The sequence below is a fragment of the Zingiber officinale genome, chromosome 11B (assembly GCF_018446385.1).
Source record: "Zingiber officinale cultivar Zhangliang chromosome 11B, Zo_v1.1, whole genome shotgun sequence".
NCBI classification, from domain to species: Eukaryota; Viridiplantae; Streptophyta; class Magnoliopsida; order Zingiberales; family Zingiberaceae; genus Zingiber; species Zingiber officinale.
This window is the reverse complement of record NC_056007.1, coordinates 47,209,672-47,230,209: the sequence shown is the minus strand read 5'-3', so window position 1 is coordinate 47,230,209 and position 20,538 is coordinate 47,209,672.

The following is a 20,538-nucleotide window of genomic DNA, read 5'->3' as shown; positions in this document are numbered from 1 at the left end:
CATAAGCCTCCATTCTTCCTCCACTTCTTCTCCTCCTTCCTCAAATGTGCCAACTTCTTGATTTCTTTCTTCTTTGGGCATTTGGTGTGGTAGTGCCCCCGCTCACCACACATGAAGCACACTATGTGCTTTTTCTCCTTCTTCTTCCTACAACTCAAATTAGATTCAAAATGAATTGAATTGAGTTTAGTAGATACCTTCTTCTTACCAATAGGACATCTACTTTTGTAGTGCCCCCTTTCATTGCACCCGAAGCACACAATGTGATCTTTTGATTTTGCTTCGGTGGAGGTGCTCACTAGGTTGACTTCTTCCAAGATTTCTTCCTCATCCTCTTCACTTATCTTGGATTCATCTTCAACCTTTGAGGATGTAGATGATGCTTCATCTTCCTTTTCCTCCTTCTCCTCCTCGGATGTTGAGCATGACTCAACTTCCGGTTGCTCCACCACCTCTTCTTGAGCTACTACATCCGTTTCTTCGGATTTTTCTTTTTCTTCTTCTTCTAGTGTAGGCATAGGTTCTTCCCATTGAACCTTCTTTATCTAGCTCCACAAATCGTGAGCATTCTCGTACTCACCTACACAAGTCATCACATGATTAGGCAAAATATCAATCAAAATAGACATTACCTTTGAGTTTGCCTTTACCCATGTGGTTTGCTCCTCCGTCCAATGTCGTGGTCGGAGCTTTTTCCCTTTCTTGTCTTTTGGGACTTCGAATGGCTCCTTGATCACCATCATGGTGTCCCAATCCGTATTGAAGAAGACCTCCATCTTCATCATCCAATATGTGATGTCCCATAATCCTCCGCCTTCGAACTTTAGTGGTTCTATCAAGCCGGTCATCTTCTTGTAGTTGCTCTTCTCGGCGATTAGTCTGGTGAACTGCGACCTTCGCTCTGATACCACTTGTTAGGGATCGGTGGCCGGCTTGAAGGGGGGTTGGATAGATGGCACCTCCAAATCGTTCGCTTCCTACATTGTTACCTTGCGCAGCGCAATAATACAAAAATAAACAAGCTAAACAAAATACAATACAAGAAATGCAAACCAATCTACACGATCATTTAACGTGGTTCGTAGATTGCTTGCTCCTACTCCACGGCATGTCCCTGAGGTGGATGATCCCTATCCGTCGGTGGATTAGCCCCCGGCAAACTCCGGCTATCTCAAGTCGCTCCATGTGGGTGGAGAAACCTCACCACAACACCAACCAAGACTCTTGAGACTAGTAGACTACTAATAGAGATTAACCACCTCTATTTCGTCAACTATAACCAAGCTCCCAAGCTTTGGTTATATAGGCCGCAGGTTGAAAACCCCGCCTACCAGTCGACTGGCAAAATATGCAGTTGACTATCCTCTGTGGAAATTCGACCGTTACATCCCAACGGCTCGATACCAATCGACTGCTAAAACTTGCAGTCGACTGCTAAAACATGCAGTCGACTGATCCACACTAACCGAACGAACAGAACCATTCTGTTCGCACCCAGTCAACTGCGTGGTCGACTGCACCAGTCAACTGCTAAAACATGCAGTCGACTGCAACAGTAGCGCTACAGCACTGCTACAGTAACTCTACAGTAAAACCCTAAAACTAGGATTTTACTCCAAGTACAATCTCTCGTGCACTTGTACCCCTCACCCTTATGACTTACTTGATGCTTCTTTGCAACCTTGACCTCTTTCCTTCAAGCCTATTTCCTTTGGCTCTCATCCCTCGGATGCATTCAAGCCCGCAGCTCGTCCCCAATGTCATCCTTCGCACTTGTCCTCGCTGCCTTGTCGACGGTCCCTCGGATGCTCCATCCTTCACTAGACCCGAAGCCGTCAACCTGAGTCACATGTGTATCCTACAGTCCTGCACAACTCAAGTACACATATCAAATAACAAGGGTGAACTTAACTTAAACCCTTTGCCCAAACACCAAAACATATGGTCGCACGGAACATTGGGATTGCTCCAACAAACTTTTCAAAGGTTTTGAAATTAATTTGAAATGATTTTTAAATGGCTTTCAAATAAATTTTTTTCAACGAATTTTGAATTTTTTTTTAAAGGATTTTTCAAATGATTTTTCAAATTAATTTTAAAGGATTTTTAAAATAATTTTTCAAATATTTTTAAAGGATTTTTAAAATAATTTTTTAAAATAATTTTTAAAATGATTTTTCAAAAAAGTTTTAAAGGATTTTTAAAATTATTTTTCAAAATAATTTTTAAAGGATTTTTAAAATGATTTTTAAAGAATTTTTAAAATGATTTTTAAATAATTTTCAAAATATTTTTAAAAAATGATTTTAAAGAATTTTTAAAATAAATGTTGATTAGGTTTAGTTGATTTTAATTAAATTTGTTTAAATTTTGAACAATTTGAACTTATTTGAACCTAATCCGTCTCACCCGATTCTAAATTATCAATCAGGTAATCTTAAGTAATTTTATGAGATGGTTATCTTTAATTTAGGTTATTTCTAAGGATTAATTTACATTTGAGTTAAACTTAGGTTTTCCAATTAGTCAATTAAATATATCTTTCCATGATTGATTCCCAGGTCAGGGTGAGGCTCTAGGCCTTCTTGGGTATGGGATCATCCACCCCCTTCGTAGACAAAATTGCTCAAAGAAATATATATTTAATTTTCTTTTTGAAACTCCTAGATTTAACTAGCAAGTGTAAATTACGCCTAGATCCTTAAGCTATCCTAGTCTAAGCATGTATATTGCAAGGAAAATAAATAAACAAGCATCAATCAATTTTATCTATTTATTGAGATGGTTTTTCTATTAGCTCCCCCTGGATCATGGCCTCGATATGGTCTATCAAGGAAATGGATCTGATCCTTGGGGACCCAATAGTCATCAGGTCCAACTTGATTAACCAAGTTTGACTTGGGGACCCATGCTTGAATTATGTTTCTATTATTTCTATTTACTAGAGATAGGTATGATTTATATTTTTCTTTAGGATTTAAATCCAAGTCCGGATTTGTTGTAAACGGCTCGTTGTTTTCCAAGAATCAGATCCAGATTCTTGGAAACCAAGGTGAACCATTCCAACGTGTCCTTGAGTTCTTTAATTTGAGTTTTCAAATTGGAATTTTTTTCCTCAAGTTGTTCGACTTGAGTTGAGTTAACAATTTGAACTGGCTCAGTTAAAGAACTCAAGTCAGTCGCTTCCTTAAGGGTTGTTACCTCCTTTTGGAGTGACTTGACCCGAACGTTGGATTTAGCCAACTTTTTTAATAAGTAAGGTACTAAGTTTTGTACATTTTCTAGGTTATCTATGTTAATACCAGAAATTACAGAGCTTACAGTGGGTTTTGGTCCTTCGGAAATAGATATGGATCCGTGGCTTTGCTCGGACTCAGTTTCTGATTCGCTATCGATCTCAGATTCGGACTCGGTCTCGGTTTCGACAATATTTGCTTGTATCGGTAGAGCTAGGAAGCTCGTTTGTTCGAGCTCTTCATCGGAATCTTCGAAGGAGGACTCATCCCACGTCGCCTGCAACACCTTCTTCTTTCTAGCTTCCTTGTCTTGATTGTACCTACAACTAACACAACACCTTCCTCGGCCAGAGTAGTATTAGTCTGTTCAAATGATTTATCTATTAAATTGTGCTTACTTACTTTCGCATTGGAGTTATCTTCGTGTAGCTCAATCAACTTTTGCCACAACTCTTTTGCACTTGCGAAGGGGCTAATGCGGTTCAGTTCTTCATTGGTTAGGCCGCATTGTAGCATGCAGGTCACTTAGGCATCGGCTTCAACTTTTTTCATTGTGCTAGAATCCCAGTTGATGCATGAGATAAGTTTTCCGGTGCTGTCACGTGGAAGCTCGAGTCCAGCCTGGATAATGATCCACATCTCGACTTGCGTGTTGAGGTGTTATTCCATCCGGTTCTTCCAATATCCAAAGTCCTCGCCAGAAAAGAGTGGCGGGCGAACGGTGAAAAATCCTTCTTGGAATGCCATTTAAGATCTAGCACACAAATAAACAAAAAAAAACTTGTCCCAGGACTTAATCCTGGATTAGTAGTGCGAGAGAACGATAAAAATAGGAATTCACGAATTTCAAAAAAAATAATAATAATAATAAAATATTATTAAAAAAAAATAAAAAAATATTATTTCAAATTTTGCTGAATGCGATATTTTATGAATACTAATGAATGATGAAGAGATGAGAATGAATTTTTCGAAAATAATTTTGGAAGAAAAAAATGAAAGGCGTAAAAAGCGACGAAAAAAATGCTCGAACGGTAGTTGTACCAATTCAGAGCAACCCTGCTCTGATACCAATTGTTGGATCCTGAAGTGCTAGAGGGGGGTTAATAGCCCTCGTGGCTTTCACTCGTTTCGTAATTCTAAAACAATCGAGAAGTAGCAGCGGAAGAAGAACAATACACAAAAGACACCAAGATATTTACTTGGTTCAGAGCCTAGGGCGACTCCTACTCCAAGGCCCGCGATCATTGACCACATTCTGTGGGCAACAACTATATCGTGCAAATTCAATTACAAAGGTATTACAGTAGTGCAATAACAATAACAGAGTTATACCGATGATAGAATCAAAGTCTCGAAGCTCCAGGTCGTCGGGGACTTGCAACAGCACTTCAGGGTGTCTTTTGGAGCAACACGTTGTAGTAGAGATCTCTAGAATTCGTTGAATTAGCTGCTGCCTCGAACACTCCTTTTATACACTGTTGGAGGCACCTCTAAGACCATCCAAGGCACCTCCAGGCCTCCGAGTCACCCGCGTGGATCACTCCTGAACTCGTCGCACCTTATCAGCTTGAAGGCACCTTCAAGCCACTCCAAGGTGCCTCAAAGCGTTGGTCCATGGTGCCTCCAGCTCCATCCGAGGCGCCTCCAGTACTGCTTCGCGGCCATCTCACATTTTGCACCCGAGGCGCCTCCAAGCTCCATGGAGGCGCCTCGGACACTGTTCATCCGAGCCTTGCCTTGCTCATTTATCCCTGCAAAGCATGTTAGTTCACCAAACATGCAAAGCATGTTAGTTCACCAAACACACACATACCCTACAAGACAAAGTTAGCACACATAAAATATAGTAAATTAAGTGATTGACAGTCATCGGGCTTTCCGAGTCTGATTTCGAATTTCTAACCGGAAACCATTGGTCGACCCGACGCCTATTGTTCCCTCTACGGGGAACGCGTCCTCACCTACTCCACTCAGGAGATTTACCTGTTGCCAGTGCGATCCTCCAGATCGACTGGACTTTTGCTCAGCGTTCGAAGCTTCCAGACTTTCTGCTGGACTTCCGCTTCCCTGCCCGTCCAGTCTTCTACCTGGTTCGCGACACCAGGACTTTCCACCTAGGGTTACCACCCCCTAGGACTTTTGCCTAAAGCCCTCGACCCGCCAAGACTTTCCACATAGGGTTACCACCCCCTATGACCTAGGGTTACCACCCCTAGGGTTTTCCACTTGCCTAACCGCAACTAGGACTTTTTCCTAAAAAACCTTAGGACTTTCCTGCAAACTTGTTCAACATGATAGAAAACAAAACACTTTAACTTTGAACCCTTTGACATAATCAAAATATAGGTTCGATCGTCGGATGCTTCCCACACCAACAAGAGATTCATTAAATCAAATTGGTTTGAATCAAATGGTTAGATTTTATCAACCATGGGAGATAAGAGGTCAAGTTTGACTTGACTTGAGAGGGAAGATGAAAGGTCAAGTTTGACTTGACCAAATGCCACTTCATTAGTCAAGTTTGACTTGACTAAAGCCACATGCCATGGGGTCGGCCAATGATGGTGTTCCACAACATCATGGCTACATTATGTGTGTACCACCTCATGGAGAAAAACCAAGAGACATGACTCTTGGTATCCCAAGAGTGGCCGGCCACTTAAAAGGGAGAGGAGTTACATTTTTGGTAATTCAAGGCAATTGATTTCATCTTCTTCCTCCTCTCTTCCTCTCTTCTCTCCCTCTCATCCTCCTTGGCCAAAACATCCAAGAGTGCTAGCACACTCTAGGTGTTTTTTCTTCCATCTCTTGTCCCGTGTGGATACTTCTAGAGGTGTGCACACTTGAACACACTTGAGATCCGAAGAACCTTGGATGAGCGGGATAAGCGAAGGGCTTCGCATCAAAGGTATAAAATCTCTACCATGTAGATCTAAAGTAGATCTAGGATTGAAACAAGTACATGTAAATTTTAATCTATGCACGGATCCGGTGGCAAGACTTCGGGTTTCCGCAACGCAAAAAGCAGTTTTTGCGGCCCGAAAGTCCCAACACGGTCTACCTCCCTTGAGGTATATATCGGTCGATATTGGCTTACTTCCCTTAAGGTATGTCTTGGTCGATATTGACTTACTCTAATTAAGGTATATATCGGTCGATATTGGCATGCCTCCCCTAAGTTATATCTCGATCGATATTGACCTGCCTCCCTTAAGGTATATCTCGGTGGATATTAGCTTTCCTCTCTTGATGCATATCTCGATCAATATTGGTCTTCCTTCATCAAGGCATATCTCGGTCGATATTGACCTATCTTCTTAATTCTACTATCTCCTTTCCCTTTTTCACCAAGGACCCACTAAACCTAACACATATCACTAGCCTTCCCTCAAGTCTAGTTGAAGGAGGTGTAGCCGACTGACTAGACACAAGTCTATTAAAAGGCACTAGTATTTCCAGCCGTGCCGACAATCATAGTCGCCAAGTTGTTGCTGTAAGTATTTTTCCTTATATATTGTTAACTTCTTATTGCTTTTGCTAACTGTATTATTATTTTTAGTTCATCGCCTCAAGTCTTCATCTGGACCAGTTAGTCATTGCTTTGGAAAGGGAAAATGGCAAGTTAAAGGCTCAAGTAGAGACATTGCAAGACAATATTCCTCCTTCTCACATTGAGATCACTCAATTACGCAAAAAAGTAGCCTCACAAGATCAAGAACTAGAGGTTATGAAGAAAGAATCACAGGAGTTACAGCAGTCATTGAAAAACAAAGAGCTTGAAAGGAGAACCTTAGAGCTACAAGTGGATCGATTACATTCTGGTCTCCGGATGGAAAATGCTTTGAAGGACAAAGCCCTCTCAAATGTTTCTCATAAAAGCCTTGTTTTAGAGAAAGTAGAGAGGCTTCATAATGTCATTCTTTCTGAGCAGACCCAAGACTCAGCCTCGAAAGATTTTGATATTCTACAAGAGAAAGAACTAAGAAGGGCTCAGGATGTCGAGCTATCATCGCTCCAAAAGGAACTGGAATAGCTTAAATTGGAGAGAGACACTCTCAAAGATCAAGCTTCTAAACTACAAGCTGAATTTCAAAGTTATAAGGAGCATGAGGAAAACCGATGGGAAGAGAGACGCCTAACTTATCTAAGGTCTCCGGCGTTTGTTAACGAATATGTTCGCCGAAGCCTAGGGGCTTTAAATCATTCTGTGGCAGGGATTCTTCAACAACTGAGAGAGGGTGGTTATCTACCTAGGGAACCTCCTTCTCTATTCATAAATCATCGTAGACTCAACAAAGAATTACCCGAAAATTTGACGAGCCATTTTGAGTAAGCATGGTTATGTATTTAAAAAGACTTATAATTAAAAGACTTGTAATTAGAAGACTTGTAATGAAAAGACTTGTAATTAAGAGATCTGTAATTAAGTAGCTGCAATATTAAGAGAAAATTTGGTACTTACCTGTTTTTTCTGGTTAGTGTTAGTTTGACATTGCTTCCTTTTAAATGCTTCTAAGAACTAAGAATAAGTACTATCTTGTTCAAGAATTCCTCCCTTATTCCTCGGAATTAGATCTTGTTTTGATAAACTCCTCCATTGGTAATATCTCAGAAGGGTATGTAATTTCGAACGATTTTATATGAAGAACTTCATGGAATTTCTATGCTTTAGTTGAGTATAAAATTTCGAGTAATTTTAGATAAAGAGCTTCATATGATCGGGACTCCAGATAGGGAATGTAATTTTGAAAGATTATATGTATATATATATATATATATATATATATATATATATATATATATATATATATATACAGAATCCCCCTCGAACCTTGAATCTTGGTCTGGAGTGTAATACCAAATGATTTTTATAAAGAATCCGCACAACTTTGAATTTCCACTAACAATATAATCCCGATCAATTATGCTTTTATGATAGTTTAAAGTCTCCGGTTCCTCCCATGAAGACCCGCCCGAGTTACTTCATGAGATTTCCTGATCGACTATGCTGTTATGATAGTTTAAAGTCTCCGGTTCCTCCCATGAAGACCCATCCGAGTTACTTCATGAGATTTCCCGATCGACTATATTTTGATGATAGTTTAAAGTCTCCGGTTCCTCCCATGAAGACCCGTCCGAGTTACTTCATGAGATTTCCCGATCGACTATGCTTTTATGATAGTTTAAAGTCTCCGGTTCCTTCCATGAAGACCCGTCTGAGTTACTTCATGAGATTTCCCGATCGACTATATTTTGATGATAGTTTAAAGTCTCCGGTGCCTCCCATGAAGACCCGTCCGAGTTACTTCTGTTGGTTGCTACTCGGAAAACCTATAGGTTCCACTGTACAAAAATTTTGTACAAAGATCTGAACCTTTTCCTAGCTACCATGTGTTCTTTTAAATTAAATTTTGGATCGCCTGCAGAACTTAACATGTTTGATCCAAAACTTAATCTATTTGTTCTTTTAGGTTTTGACTTGGATCTCCTGCGGAACTTAACACGTTCGACCCAAGTCCCCTTAAGTTATTAATTCCATTAAATATTAATTTCCATAAAAGGTTCCCAGTACTGACGTGGCGAGGCACATGGCCTTCTTGGATATGGGAGCAACCACCACCGACTAGACAAAACCTTTAATAGAAAGCTAATATTTAATTTCCTAAAATAACTTTAGGTTAACCAAAGAGAACAATCAAATCACAAGGAAAAGAAAGAAACAAAAGAACACAACTTCGAAAAAACATATTCGAAATTCTAGAATGTAGGCCTCTTGTATTTGATATTATTTCCATAAATAACTAGCATGATGCGGAAATAAAATTTACTAGTTATACCTTGTAGAAAAAACCTCTTGATCTTCTACCGTATTCCTCTTCTAACCTCGGACGTTGTGTGGGCAACGATCTTCCGAGACGAGAAACCACCAATCACCTTCTTCTCCTCCTAGCTAGGTTCGGCCAACAAAGAGGAAGCTTCACCAAGGAAGAAAAACAAAATACTAACCAAGCTCCAAGAGATGCTAGCTTTCTCCCCTTCTTCTTCTTCTTCTTCTCCGAGTAGTATCCGGCCACCACAAGAGCTCCAATAGAAGGGTAGGGTTCGGCCACCACAAGAGGAAGAGAGGGAGAGGTTGGCCGGCCACACCAAGAAACAAAAGAGGGAGAGGAATAATAGATGTTGTGTCTTGTGAAGGCACCCTCACCCCTTCTTTTATATTCCTTGGCCTAGGCAAATTAGGAAATTTAATTACAATAAATTTTCCTTAATTTCCTTGACATGATTTAATTGAGAGAAATAAAATAAAATTTCCCCAATTAATTTCAAGTGGCCGACCATCATTGGATAACAAAAGAGGACAAGTTTTAATCAACAATTAAAACTTCCTAATTTGTTTCCAGAAATTTTTAAAAAATAAAATTTCTCTTTAAAATCTCTTCATGGTTGATAAAAGGAAATTTCTATAATTTTAATTTTATCAACATGTGAATAATTTTTAAATAAAAAATAAAACATCTCTCCAATCTACAAATAAGGAAAGAGATCTAATCTCTTTCTTTAATCTTTTGTAGATCTTTTACAAGAGAGATATTTTAATTTTAATTCTCTTTAAAATATATCTTCCACATAATAATAAAAATTAAAATTAAATTTCTTTTTATTTATTTTGGCCAGCCCTACTAGCTTGGGTTCAAGCTAGGCCGCCACCAATTCATACCTAGGCCGGCCTAGCTTGATCCCAAGCTAGCTTGGCCGACCCCTGGTGGGTATGAAGGTGGGTATAGGTGGGTATAGAACTCTATAAATAAGAGGCTACGATAGGGACCGAGAGGAGGAATTGGTTTTGGTCTCCCGATAAAATTAAGCATCCCGTGTTCGCCCCGAACACATAACTTAATTTTATCAATGATAATTCATTCCACTAGAGAACTATCATTGAACTACCGCACCAATCCCAAATTACATTTTTGGGCTCCTTCTTATTATGAGTTTGTTAGTCTCCCTGTGTTTAAGATATCGAATGTCCACTAATTAAGTGAGTTACTGACAACTCATTTAATTAATGTCTAAGTCCAAGAGTAGTACCACTCAACCTTATCGTCATGTCGGACTAAGTCCACCTGCAGGGTTTAACATGACAATCCTTATAAGCTCCTCTTGGGGACATTATCAACCTAGTATCGTTAGGACACGTTCCTTCTATAATCAACAACACACACTATAAGTGATATCATTTCCCAATTTATCGGGCTTATTGATTCATCGAACTAAATCTCACCCATTGATAAATTAAAGAAATAAATATCAAATATATGTGCTTGTTATTATATTAGGATTAAGAGCACACACTTCCATAATAACCGAGGTCTTTGTTCCTTTATAAAGTTAGTATAAAGAAACGACCTCAAATGGTCCTACTCAATACACTCTGAGTGTACTAGTGTAATTATATAGTCAAGATAAACTAATACCTAATTACACTACGACCTTCTAATGGTTTGTTCCTTTCCATTCTGGTCGTGAGCTACTGTTTATAATTTATAAGGTACTGATAACATCATCTTCTGTATGTGACACCACATACTATGTTATCTACAATATAAATTAAATGAACAACTACAAACAAATGTAGATAATTAGACCAAATGTGATTCTTTATTCATAATGAATGTTTACAAAGCTTAGGCTTTCAGTATACACTCCAACAACTTCATGAGATATCCTGATCGATTATGCTTTTATGATAGTTTAAAGTCTCTGGTTCCTTCCATGAAGACCCGTCCGAGTTACTTCATGAGATTTCCCGATCGACTATATTTTGATGATAGTTTAAAGTCTCTGGTTCCTCCCATGAAGACCCGTCTGAGTTACTTCATGAGATTTCCCGATCGACTATATTTTGATGATAGTTTAAAGTCTCCGGTTCCTCCCATGAACACCCGCCCGAGTTACTTCATGAGATTTCTCGATCGACTATATTTTGATGATAGTTTAAAGTCTCCGGTTCCTCCCATGAAGACCCGTCCGAGTTACTTCATGAGATTTCCCGATCGACTATATTTTGATGATAATTTAAAGTCTCCGGTTCCTCCCATGAAGACCCATCCGAGTTACTTCATGAGATTTCCCGATCGACTGTGCTTTATGTAAAACTAAAATGCTTGCACCAACCTTGTGATGGTTTAACGTCTTTGAGATTTTCTTAAGGAAACCTGATAGGTTCTTCCTTAAAACACCCAGTTGACGGTTGCTTGAACAGATTAAAAATGTTTGCTTGATAATCATCATGTTGTTTGAACCATATTTATTTCTTGGGTGATATTTGGCCTGAATTGTATTTATCGAGTTGAATAAAGTACATAAACTATGAGCATACTTGTCATTTGTTCGCAGGGAAACCGCTTCAAGTAATTTTGATTTGTTTTCTCAGACATATTCTTGAATGATATGAGCTTGTTAAGTTCGGTAGGGCTGTAAATGATTTGCACTCCAGGGACGCTCGAGAGTTCTTCCTTCAATGTCCTGGAGATAATATGAGCCTGATGTTAGTTTTTCTACCACCCTGTAAGGTCCTCCCCATTGTAGTGCTAACTTGCTAACATCCCCAACAGGCTTAACACGTTTCCATACTAGATCTCCCACTTGGAAAAATCTTGGGATGACTCTTCTGTTATAATTTTGCCTCATTCGTTGTCGATATGATGTGAAACGAGTTGCAACTTTGTCTCTGATTTCCTCTATCAGATCCAGCTCCATGAGTCGTCGACCAGTGTTATCTTCATCATATAACTGCTTTTTGTCAGATTCTACTCCCACCTCGATAGGAATCACTGCTTCACCCCCATAAACCAATTGGAAAGGAGTGATCCCTGTAGCTTCTTAGGGTGTAGTACGATATGCCCAAAGAACACTGGGTAATTCGTCTACCCAGCTGCCTCCGACATGATCTAGTTTGATTTTTAAACCTCTTATAATTTCTCTGTTGGTTATCTTTGCTTGACCATTACTCTGTGGGTACGCCATGAGGTGAACGCCTGAATAATACCATAGCTTTTGCACCAATCTAAAATTCTGTCTCCTTGGAATTGCCTTCCATTATCATAAACTAATTTATGAGGAATACCAAATCTGCATATGATATTTTTCCATAGGAATTTAATAACTGCATCTTTAGTAATCCGAGCAAGTGGTTCTACTTCTACCCATTTAAAGAAATAATCTACTGCTACTAATAAAAATCTTCTTTGTGCAGTTGCCATAGGAAACGGGCCCACTATATCCATGCCCCATTGATCAAAAGGGCAGAAGACTATAGAGGTTCTTAATAATTGCGTAGGATGATGCGGAATATTCTGATGTTTCTGACAAGAAATACAAGTTCTTACCAATTTGTTAGCAACTTCGTGTAGAGTAGGCCAGAAATATCCTGTTAGTAAATTCTGCGAGCTAAGGATCTCCTTCCTATATGACTGCCACATGAGCCTTGATGAACCTCTTGTAGGATAAATTGTACATCTTCTGTGCCATTACACTTAAGCAAAGGTATGGAGAAAGCTCTTTTATATAACTGCTCCCCTATCATAGTATACTGAGCAGCCCTCTTCTTAAATATCCTTGCTTGTTCTACATCATTCGAAAGAATGCCCTGCTACAAATATAATATGATTGGTGCCTTCCAATCACCTTGTATTTCTGTGTCAGCTTATCTTCCGATACAAGATATTAACAGGGTCTACACCACTGGCTGATCCAGATTCTATGGTGTGATAGCAGAGGCCAATTTAGCTAATTCATCGGCTACTTGATTTTTGGATCGAGGAACTTTTTGTATATTTACTTCTTGAAACTAAGACTTCAATTTATCAAATGCCTCAGCATATAACTTGAGCCTATCATTATTAATTTCAAAGTTACCTGATAATTGTTGGGCTACTAATTGAGAAACAAAATAGATGAGAACTCGAGCTGCTCCTATATGCCGGGCGGCTTGTAATCCGGCTATCAATGCTTCATATTCTACCTCATTGTTGGTGGCTCTATAATTCAGCCTGATAGAAAGTTGAAGTCTATCTTCCCTTGGGGATATAAGGAGAACGCCAATTCCACTACCTTGTCTGGTTGAGGATCCATCCACATAAACTTTCCAAGTATTTTCTTCTTCATGGCCTTGAACTTCTATAATGAAATCTGCTAGAGCTTGTGCCTTGATGGGCGAGCGAGGTTGATATTGTATGTCATACTCACTAAGTTCGGTCGTCCATTTGATCAATTGACCCGATGCCTCCGGGTTAAGCAACACCCGCCCGAGAGTACTGTTGGTCAACACAATAATTATGTGTGCTGAAAAATATAGGTGCAACCTTCGGGCAGTCAACACTAATGCATAAGCCAACTTTTCGAGTGTAGTATATCTACACTCGACTCCTTTTAGTAAATGGCTAGAAAAATACACAGGGTGTTGCTCTTTCCCTTCCTGTCTAACTAACACAGAGCCTACAGCATTTTCATTGGCCGAGATATATACCCATAAGGTCTCTCCTACTACAGGCTTAGCCAATACAGGAAGGGTGGACAGATAGTCTTTCAACTCTCGAAAAGCTTTGTCACATTCTTCATCCCATTGAAATTTGTTAGCCTTCCGAAGTATCTTGAAGAAATGGAGACTACGATCGGCCAACCTTGAAATAAATCTAGACAAGGCTATAATCCGACCGGTGAGTCTTTAAGCTTCCCTCATGTTGCGTGGTGGCTCCATGTTTTGCAGAGCTTTTACTTTGCTTGGGTTGGCTTCTATTCCCCGCTCGGACACCATATAGCCCAGGAACATTCCACCCTTTCCTCCAAATAAACATTTGCCTGGATTTAGCTTGAGCCCATATTGCCTCAATGTCTTGCAGGTCTCCTCTACATCCCTACACAGATCAATAGCTTGAAGAGACTTAATTAAGATATCATCGACATATACTTCCATATTTCTTCCTATCTATTTCTGGAAGACCTTATTCATAAGCCTCTGATAAGTTGCTCCTGCATTGTAACGCCCCGCCCCTCCTGCTAAGGGGACGGGGGTTACTTTAGACATACATACCTACTTAATACAGCGGAAGTCTTACTTAGAGAATTTAAAAACTTTTCCTTATTTTAAAATCACCATGGACATATAAAACCACATAGCATACTTAACATGATTTTTGAGTCACAATACCCAAACACATAATTAATGTCAAGGAGTCATAAAGTAATAACATAAACATGACATATTTCTTATTAAACAAAAGCAGGTCTTTCCCTTTAGCCAAGCCACTACCACACACATCCTTCTAGCCCATCCTGTTGCTCCCCTAGTTCATCCATTCTTTGCCTTTACCTGTGGTACAAGAAAGTAAGCTGTGAGCACTCATGGCTCAGTAAGTTCCTTTCCTACTCATAAAAACCGCATAGCATATCAAAATCACAAGTCAAAATGCATGGAGACAAATTTATCATATCAAGCAGCATATCATGGCATATCGTAGCATAATCATCATAAAGTATCATGGCATATTCTAACACGAACATCAAATGTATCCTGACATAGCATAACATCATCATAAATATCATTACATAATAATAAAGTATATGCAAGGTGAATTCCTAAACATGTATCATGGAACATATGCAACATGTATTTTGAAAACTTATAATATACATACTTAAACATAATCTCAACATGATTAGGGCCCTGGTTTGTACCACATACATAAATGCGCGCGTCCTATGTAGGTCCAAGGTAGCAAGTCTTGAACCCTACAAGGCATACATACTAGGCCCGTTTCTTAGTCCATCGACCTAGGGGCACATAGGAGCGACCCCGGGGCGCTTATGGAGCCCACCCTTGGTATAAGCCATACATAAAGTAAAGTAGCATGTCATACATATCATAGTTCTTATCATTTCATGCATATCATATTTCTTAACATATCATAAAATATGCATATTTGGGCACACAGCACATGCATGGATCATAAGCATACATAATGAACATGTCATTTATCATATCATAAAGCATGCATATTCGGGCACACAGCACATGCATGGATCATAAGCATACATAATGAACATGTCATTTATCATATCATAAAGCATGCATAATTGGGCACATAGCACATGCATGGATCATAAGCATACATAATGAACATATCACCTATCATAGAAAGTCATAATCATACATGAAATCATTAAATAACATCTCTTAATTCATAACATAGCATGTGAGGCACATCTAGGTCACTAAACCTATCATGGCCGAAAGTTCAAGAGTAGGGACATGAACTCTAGACAACTTACAAACATAAGAATCTCATGGTAACTTCACATCCTATCATAAGAAAGATCATAAGCATGTTAACCTAAATTTTTAAGCCTTCCTAGGTTTCTAATTTCTTTCATGGCCGAAACCTTCATGAAGAGCAAACAAGTTCTAAGCAACATACAAACATGTAAACCCTAAACTCATATCATATCATATTTCATAAGGAACAACTTGGGCATGTTTAGTTTGGGTTCTAAATTCTCCAAGCTTCTAACTTTATCATGGCCGAACCCTAGCAAGCCAAATTCTAGGTTACATGTAGCATGAAAGTGTTGAACCTTAACCCAATATCATACACATATCATGAGGAACATCATAAGTACATTTGGTTTAAGTTCCAAACTTCCTAAGCCCATTAGTCTAATGTGGCCGAAACATGTGAAGCATGGAGCTAGGTTTCTAGTGGCATAAGAGCATGGAAAACATTAACACATTTCATAGCATTTATTACAAGAAACATCATGAGCATATCTAAGTTGGGTTCTAAGTTTCCCTAGGCCTTTAGACCAATAGTGGCCGAAACATGTGAAGCATGGATTTGTTTTTTTCATGTGGCCTAAAAGCATGGAAACCCTACACAAATTTTCATGGCATAATTACAAGAAACAACATGAGTAAACTTAGTTTAAAAATCTAAGCATCCTAGCCTTAAAAATTTGTGTGGCCGAAAGTCATATGTAACCAAATTTCTATGTAACAAGCAAACATAAGAACATCAAACTAGTTTCATATCATTTCATCAAGAAGGTCATGAGCAACTTAGACTTGTTTTAAACTTTCCAAGGCCTCAAATCTCAACATGGCCGAATCTTCACAAGCATGAAATAGAGTTCAAACCAACATACAATCATGGGCATAACATTTTAGCTTCATATCTTGTCTTAGGAAAAATCATAGCATGCTTAGTTTTAGGTTTAAAGCTCTCTTAGGCCTTTAGTTCTTCCTTGGCCGAATATTCATGAGCAAGAAAAATGGAGTTTTCAATCAACATACAAGTAAGAGAAAAAGTTCACAACACCATTATCATAGGGTACATGACACAAGAACAAGGGAGCATGTTTTAGTTTGAGTCTTAAGCTTACCTAGTCCTCTTGTTCATGCTTGGCCGAGAGTCTAAGGTTCATGGACCTAAGTTCTAATTAATCATTCTAGCATGGAAACTTTAGATTAACCTCCTACATAAGATACATGTCACAAGAAATATAATAAGCATATCTAGTTTAAATTTCTTAGACTCTTCTTTTGTCTTGGCTGAAATTTCCATGAAGTAACCCTAGGTTTTTAAGCAATCTATATTCATGAAAACCATATGAACTATTGTACCACAGGTGAGGGGAAGCTTACCTAGTGTTCACTTGTTGATCCTTAAGGAAATGGTACCCTTGGTGAAGAGGAAGAAGAGAGCTTCTTCTTCTAGCACTCCTTTTGATTTCTCTTTCTTGGAAGGGTACACCTTGAAGGCTCCTTCTTGAAATTTAGTTTTCTCTTAGAGAGAAAACCTAAACTTGGCTTTTGGAGATGAGGGAGGAGAGTTCTAGTTTCGGCAATGGTGAGGAAGAAGGAAGAAAAATGGAATCCTTTCCTTTCTTTCCTTTTTATGCTAAGTGGGTGGAAGAAACAAAAGATGATCTTTGCTTCCCTTTCTCTTTAATTCATTTACATCCTTTCCTAATGAGAATATGTCCCCATTCATCTCCCTTAATTCTTCTCATCCTCACTCTCTTAATTCCCACGAAAAATAGAGAGAAAAGAGAGAAAAAAAAAAAGATAACTTGTCTTTTACTTACTCCTTTTTCTTAACCAAGAGGTAAACAAGAGGAAGAAAGCTTCTTGATTTTCTCTTGTTCCCTTACTTAATTATATCCTCACTTTTAACTACAATTCCCATCATTTTCCATTCATATGTTATTCATTATCCTATTGGTTATCATACAATTTTATTTCTATCCTTTGTGAGAGGTCCAAGGTTCAAACCTTCACCTCTTTTTATTTCTCTTATTTCTTTTTCTTTTGATTCTTCTTACTTTTATGCTCTAAAGCAAATAACACCCATATACTTATCTTATAATTTCGTGGGTGTTACAGTACCCCATACCTCATAGAAAGTTCATCCTCGAACTTTAAAATAGCGACGTCAGGTGGTACCGGACTTCCTGCTGAGTGCATCGGCTACCTTGTTCGCCTTACCAGGGTGATAAAAGATCTCGCAATCATAGTCCTTGACTAGCTTGAGCCATCTGCGTTGTCTCATATTTAGGTCCTTCTGCGTGAATAAATATTTTAGACTCTGGTGGTCTGTATAGATCCTGCACTGAGCCCCATATAAGTAATGCCTCCATGTCTTTAGAGTGAAAACCACAGCTGCTAGCTCTAAATCATGAACGGGGTAATTCCTTTCATGTTCTTTGAGTTGTCTAGAGGCATAGGCAATGACTTTGCCATCTTGCATAAGTACAGCTCCGAGTCCTAAAAAGGAGGTATCGCTATACATATCAAAGTCCTTGTTGCTTTCCGGAAGAGTAAGAATCGGAGCACTGGTCAGTCTCCGTTTCAGTTCCGTAAAACTCTTCTCGCAGTCGTCCGTCCATTCATACTTTTTGTTCTTCTTGGTGAGGACTATCATCGGAGCTGCTATTTTGGAGAAGTCCTCTACAAACTTCCTGTAGTAGCCTGCTAGCCCAAGAAAACTTCTGACTTCACTGGCGTTCTTTGGCCTATTCCAGTTGCTTACAGCTTCAATCTTATTCGGATCTACCATTACTCCGTCCTTGGAGATAATATGACCCAAGAATGATATTCGATCGAGCCAGAACTCACATTTGGAGAATTTCACATATAGTCATTTTCTGCAATACCGTATTCAGGTGTTCGGCATGCTCTTCTTGGGTTCTCGAATAGATGAGAATATCGTCAATGAAGACAATCACAAATTTGTCGAGATACGCCATAAATACCCGATTCATCAAGTCCATGAACACAGCAAGAGCATTTGTCACTCCGAAGGGGATAACTACAAACTCATAATGCCCGTATCTTGTTCGAAAGGCTGTCTTTGGTATATCCTCTTGTTTCACTTTCACTTGATGATAGCCGGACCTTAAGTCAATCTTTGAGAAGACAGTTGCTCCCTTCAATTGGTCAAACAGATCATCGATCCGCGGAAGGGGGTATCTGTTCTTGATTGTCGCGTTGTTCAGTGCTCGGTAATCTATACACATTCGCATAGACCCATCCTTCTTTTTCACAAACAGTACCGGAGCTCCCCATGGAGAGTGACTAGGGCGAATAAGTCCCTTGTCGAGTAACTCCCGTAGTTGTTCTTGAAGTTCCTTCAACTCTGTCGGTGCCATCCGGTAAGGTGCTTTAGAAATTGGTTTAGTACCCGGAACTACTTCAATCGTAAATTCTATTTCTCTATCGGGGGCTAAGCCCGGTAGTTCATCAGGAAATACTTCCGGATAGTCGCATACTACTCTGACCTCTTCTAGCTTCTGGCTTCCGGTTTGTCTTGTATCAGCCACGTGCGCTAGAAATCCATTACAACCTTTGTTTACCATACTTTGTGCTTTTACCGCTGATAAGAATCTTTCAGTTTCTTTCCTAGATTCCCCAATAAATTCAAACATCGGTTCAGCTTCAGGTCGGAAGACTACCTTCCTATTACGACACTCGATTGAGGCGTCGTACTTGCTCAGGAAGTCCATGCCCAATATAATGTTAAAATCCCGCATGTATTATCAGATTACAGTAGAGTTCTCTATCTGCGATTCGGATAGGTACGGCTCGCAGCATATGATCCGATGGCATAACTTCCCCGGATGGTAGGGTTGTTAAGAATGTACCATTTAGTGTTTGGGGTGGTATGTCTAATTTCTTTGTAAATGGTGTTGAGACGAACGAGTGTGTCACCCCAGTATCAAATAATACTAAAGCATGCTGATTGAAAATAGGCAGCTGACATGTAACGACAGTAGAGGCGTTCGCCACATCTTCACTGGTAAGCGCGAAAACCCTGGCATTCGTCGTCGCTGGCGGGGCTTCCAATCTCCCTTGGCTGATCGAAGTCCCTTCTATAGCAATTTGCATCTGGTGTAGCTGTGAAGGGGCGCTCCTATTCTGGTTATTCTGCTGGAATGGTGCCTGAAACTGAGTAGGACAGTCTCTGGCCAAATGTCCTTCCTGTCCGCAACTATAGCATTTTCTTGTACCTTTGTGACACAATCCGGAATGCAGCTTCCCACAAATAGAACACTGAGGGTATCTCGGTTGCTTATTCCCTGACCCAACTTTTGCATTGTCCCACTGCTTTCTTTTTCCGGTAGAAGTTCCTTTCCAGCCTGGTTTGGTACTCTGGGGTCTCTGTCCTTCGGCTTGTGTCTGATTTTTATTCTCATTCATCGCTTTCTGATAATCTTCCGTAATCAGTGCACTGCTGACTAATTCCTCTGTAGTCTGCGGTCTATTAACTCCGCCGGCCACGTTCAGTGCTATCTCGGGTCGAAGCATCTGACCCTTTCTCTTTCTGTACGAACTAATTCGGGACAAAGGCGTGCTAGACGGTTGAAGCGCTTTACTGCTTCGTTCACTGATAAGTCACCTTGCCGGAACTCGGTGAACTCATCGTAATGCCGGTTCGTCACTTGCATATGGAAGAACTCTTCAAAGAACTCTGTCTCGAAGTCCGTCCAATTCATCAAATTAATTTTTCTCTTAGCTTTAACTCTTTCCCACCACATTCTCGCATCTCCGGAGAAGCAGAAAGATATGCATTTGATTTTCTCCGATTCGGGCCAGTCCAGTAGTTCCACTATGCTTTCTACTGTCTTGAACCAGGCCTGGGCATCCCACGGTTCGCAAGTACCCGAGAAGTTCTCCGGCTTCAGCCTCAGCCACTGTATCAAGTAGGTCTCCTGTCGAACCATTGGGGCAGGGGCTACCGGTGGTACT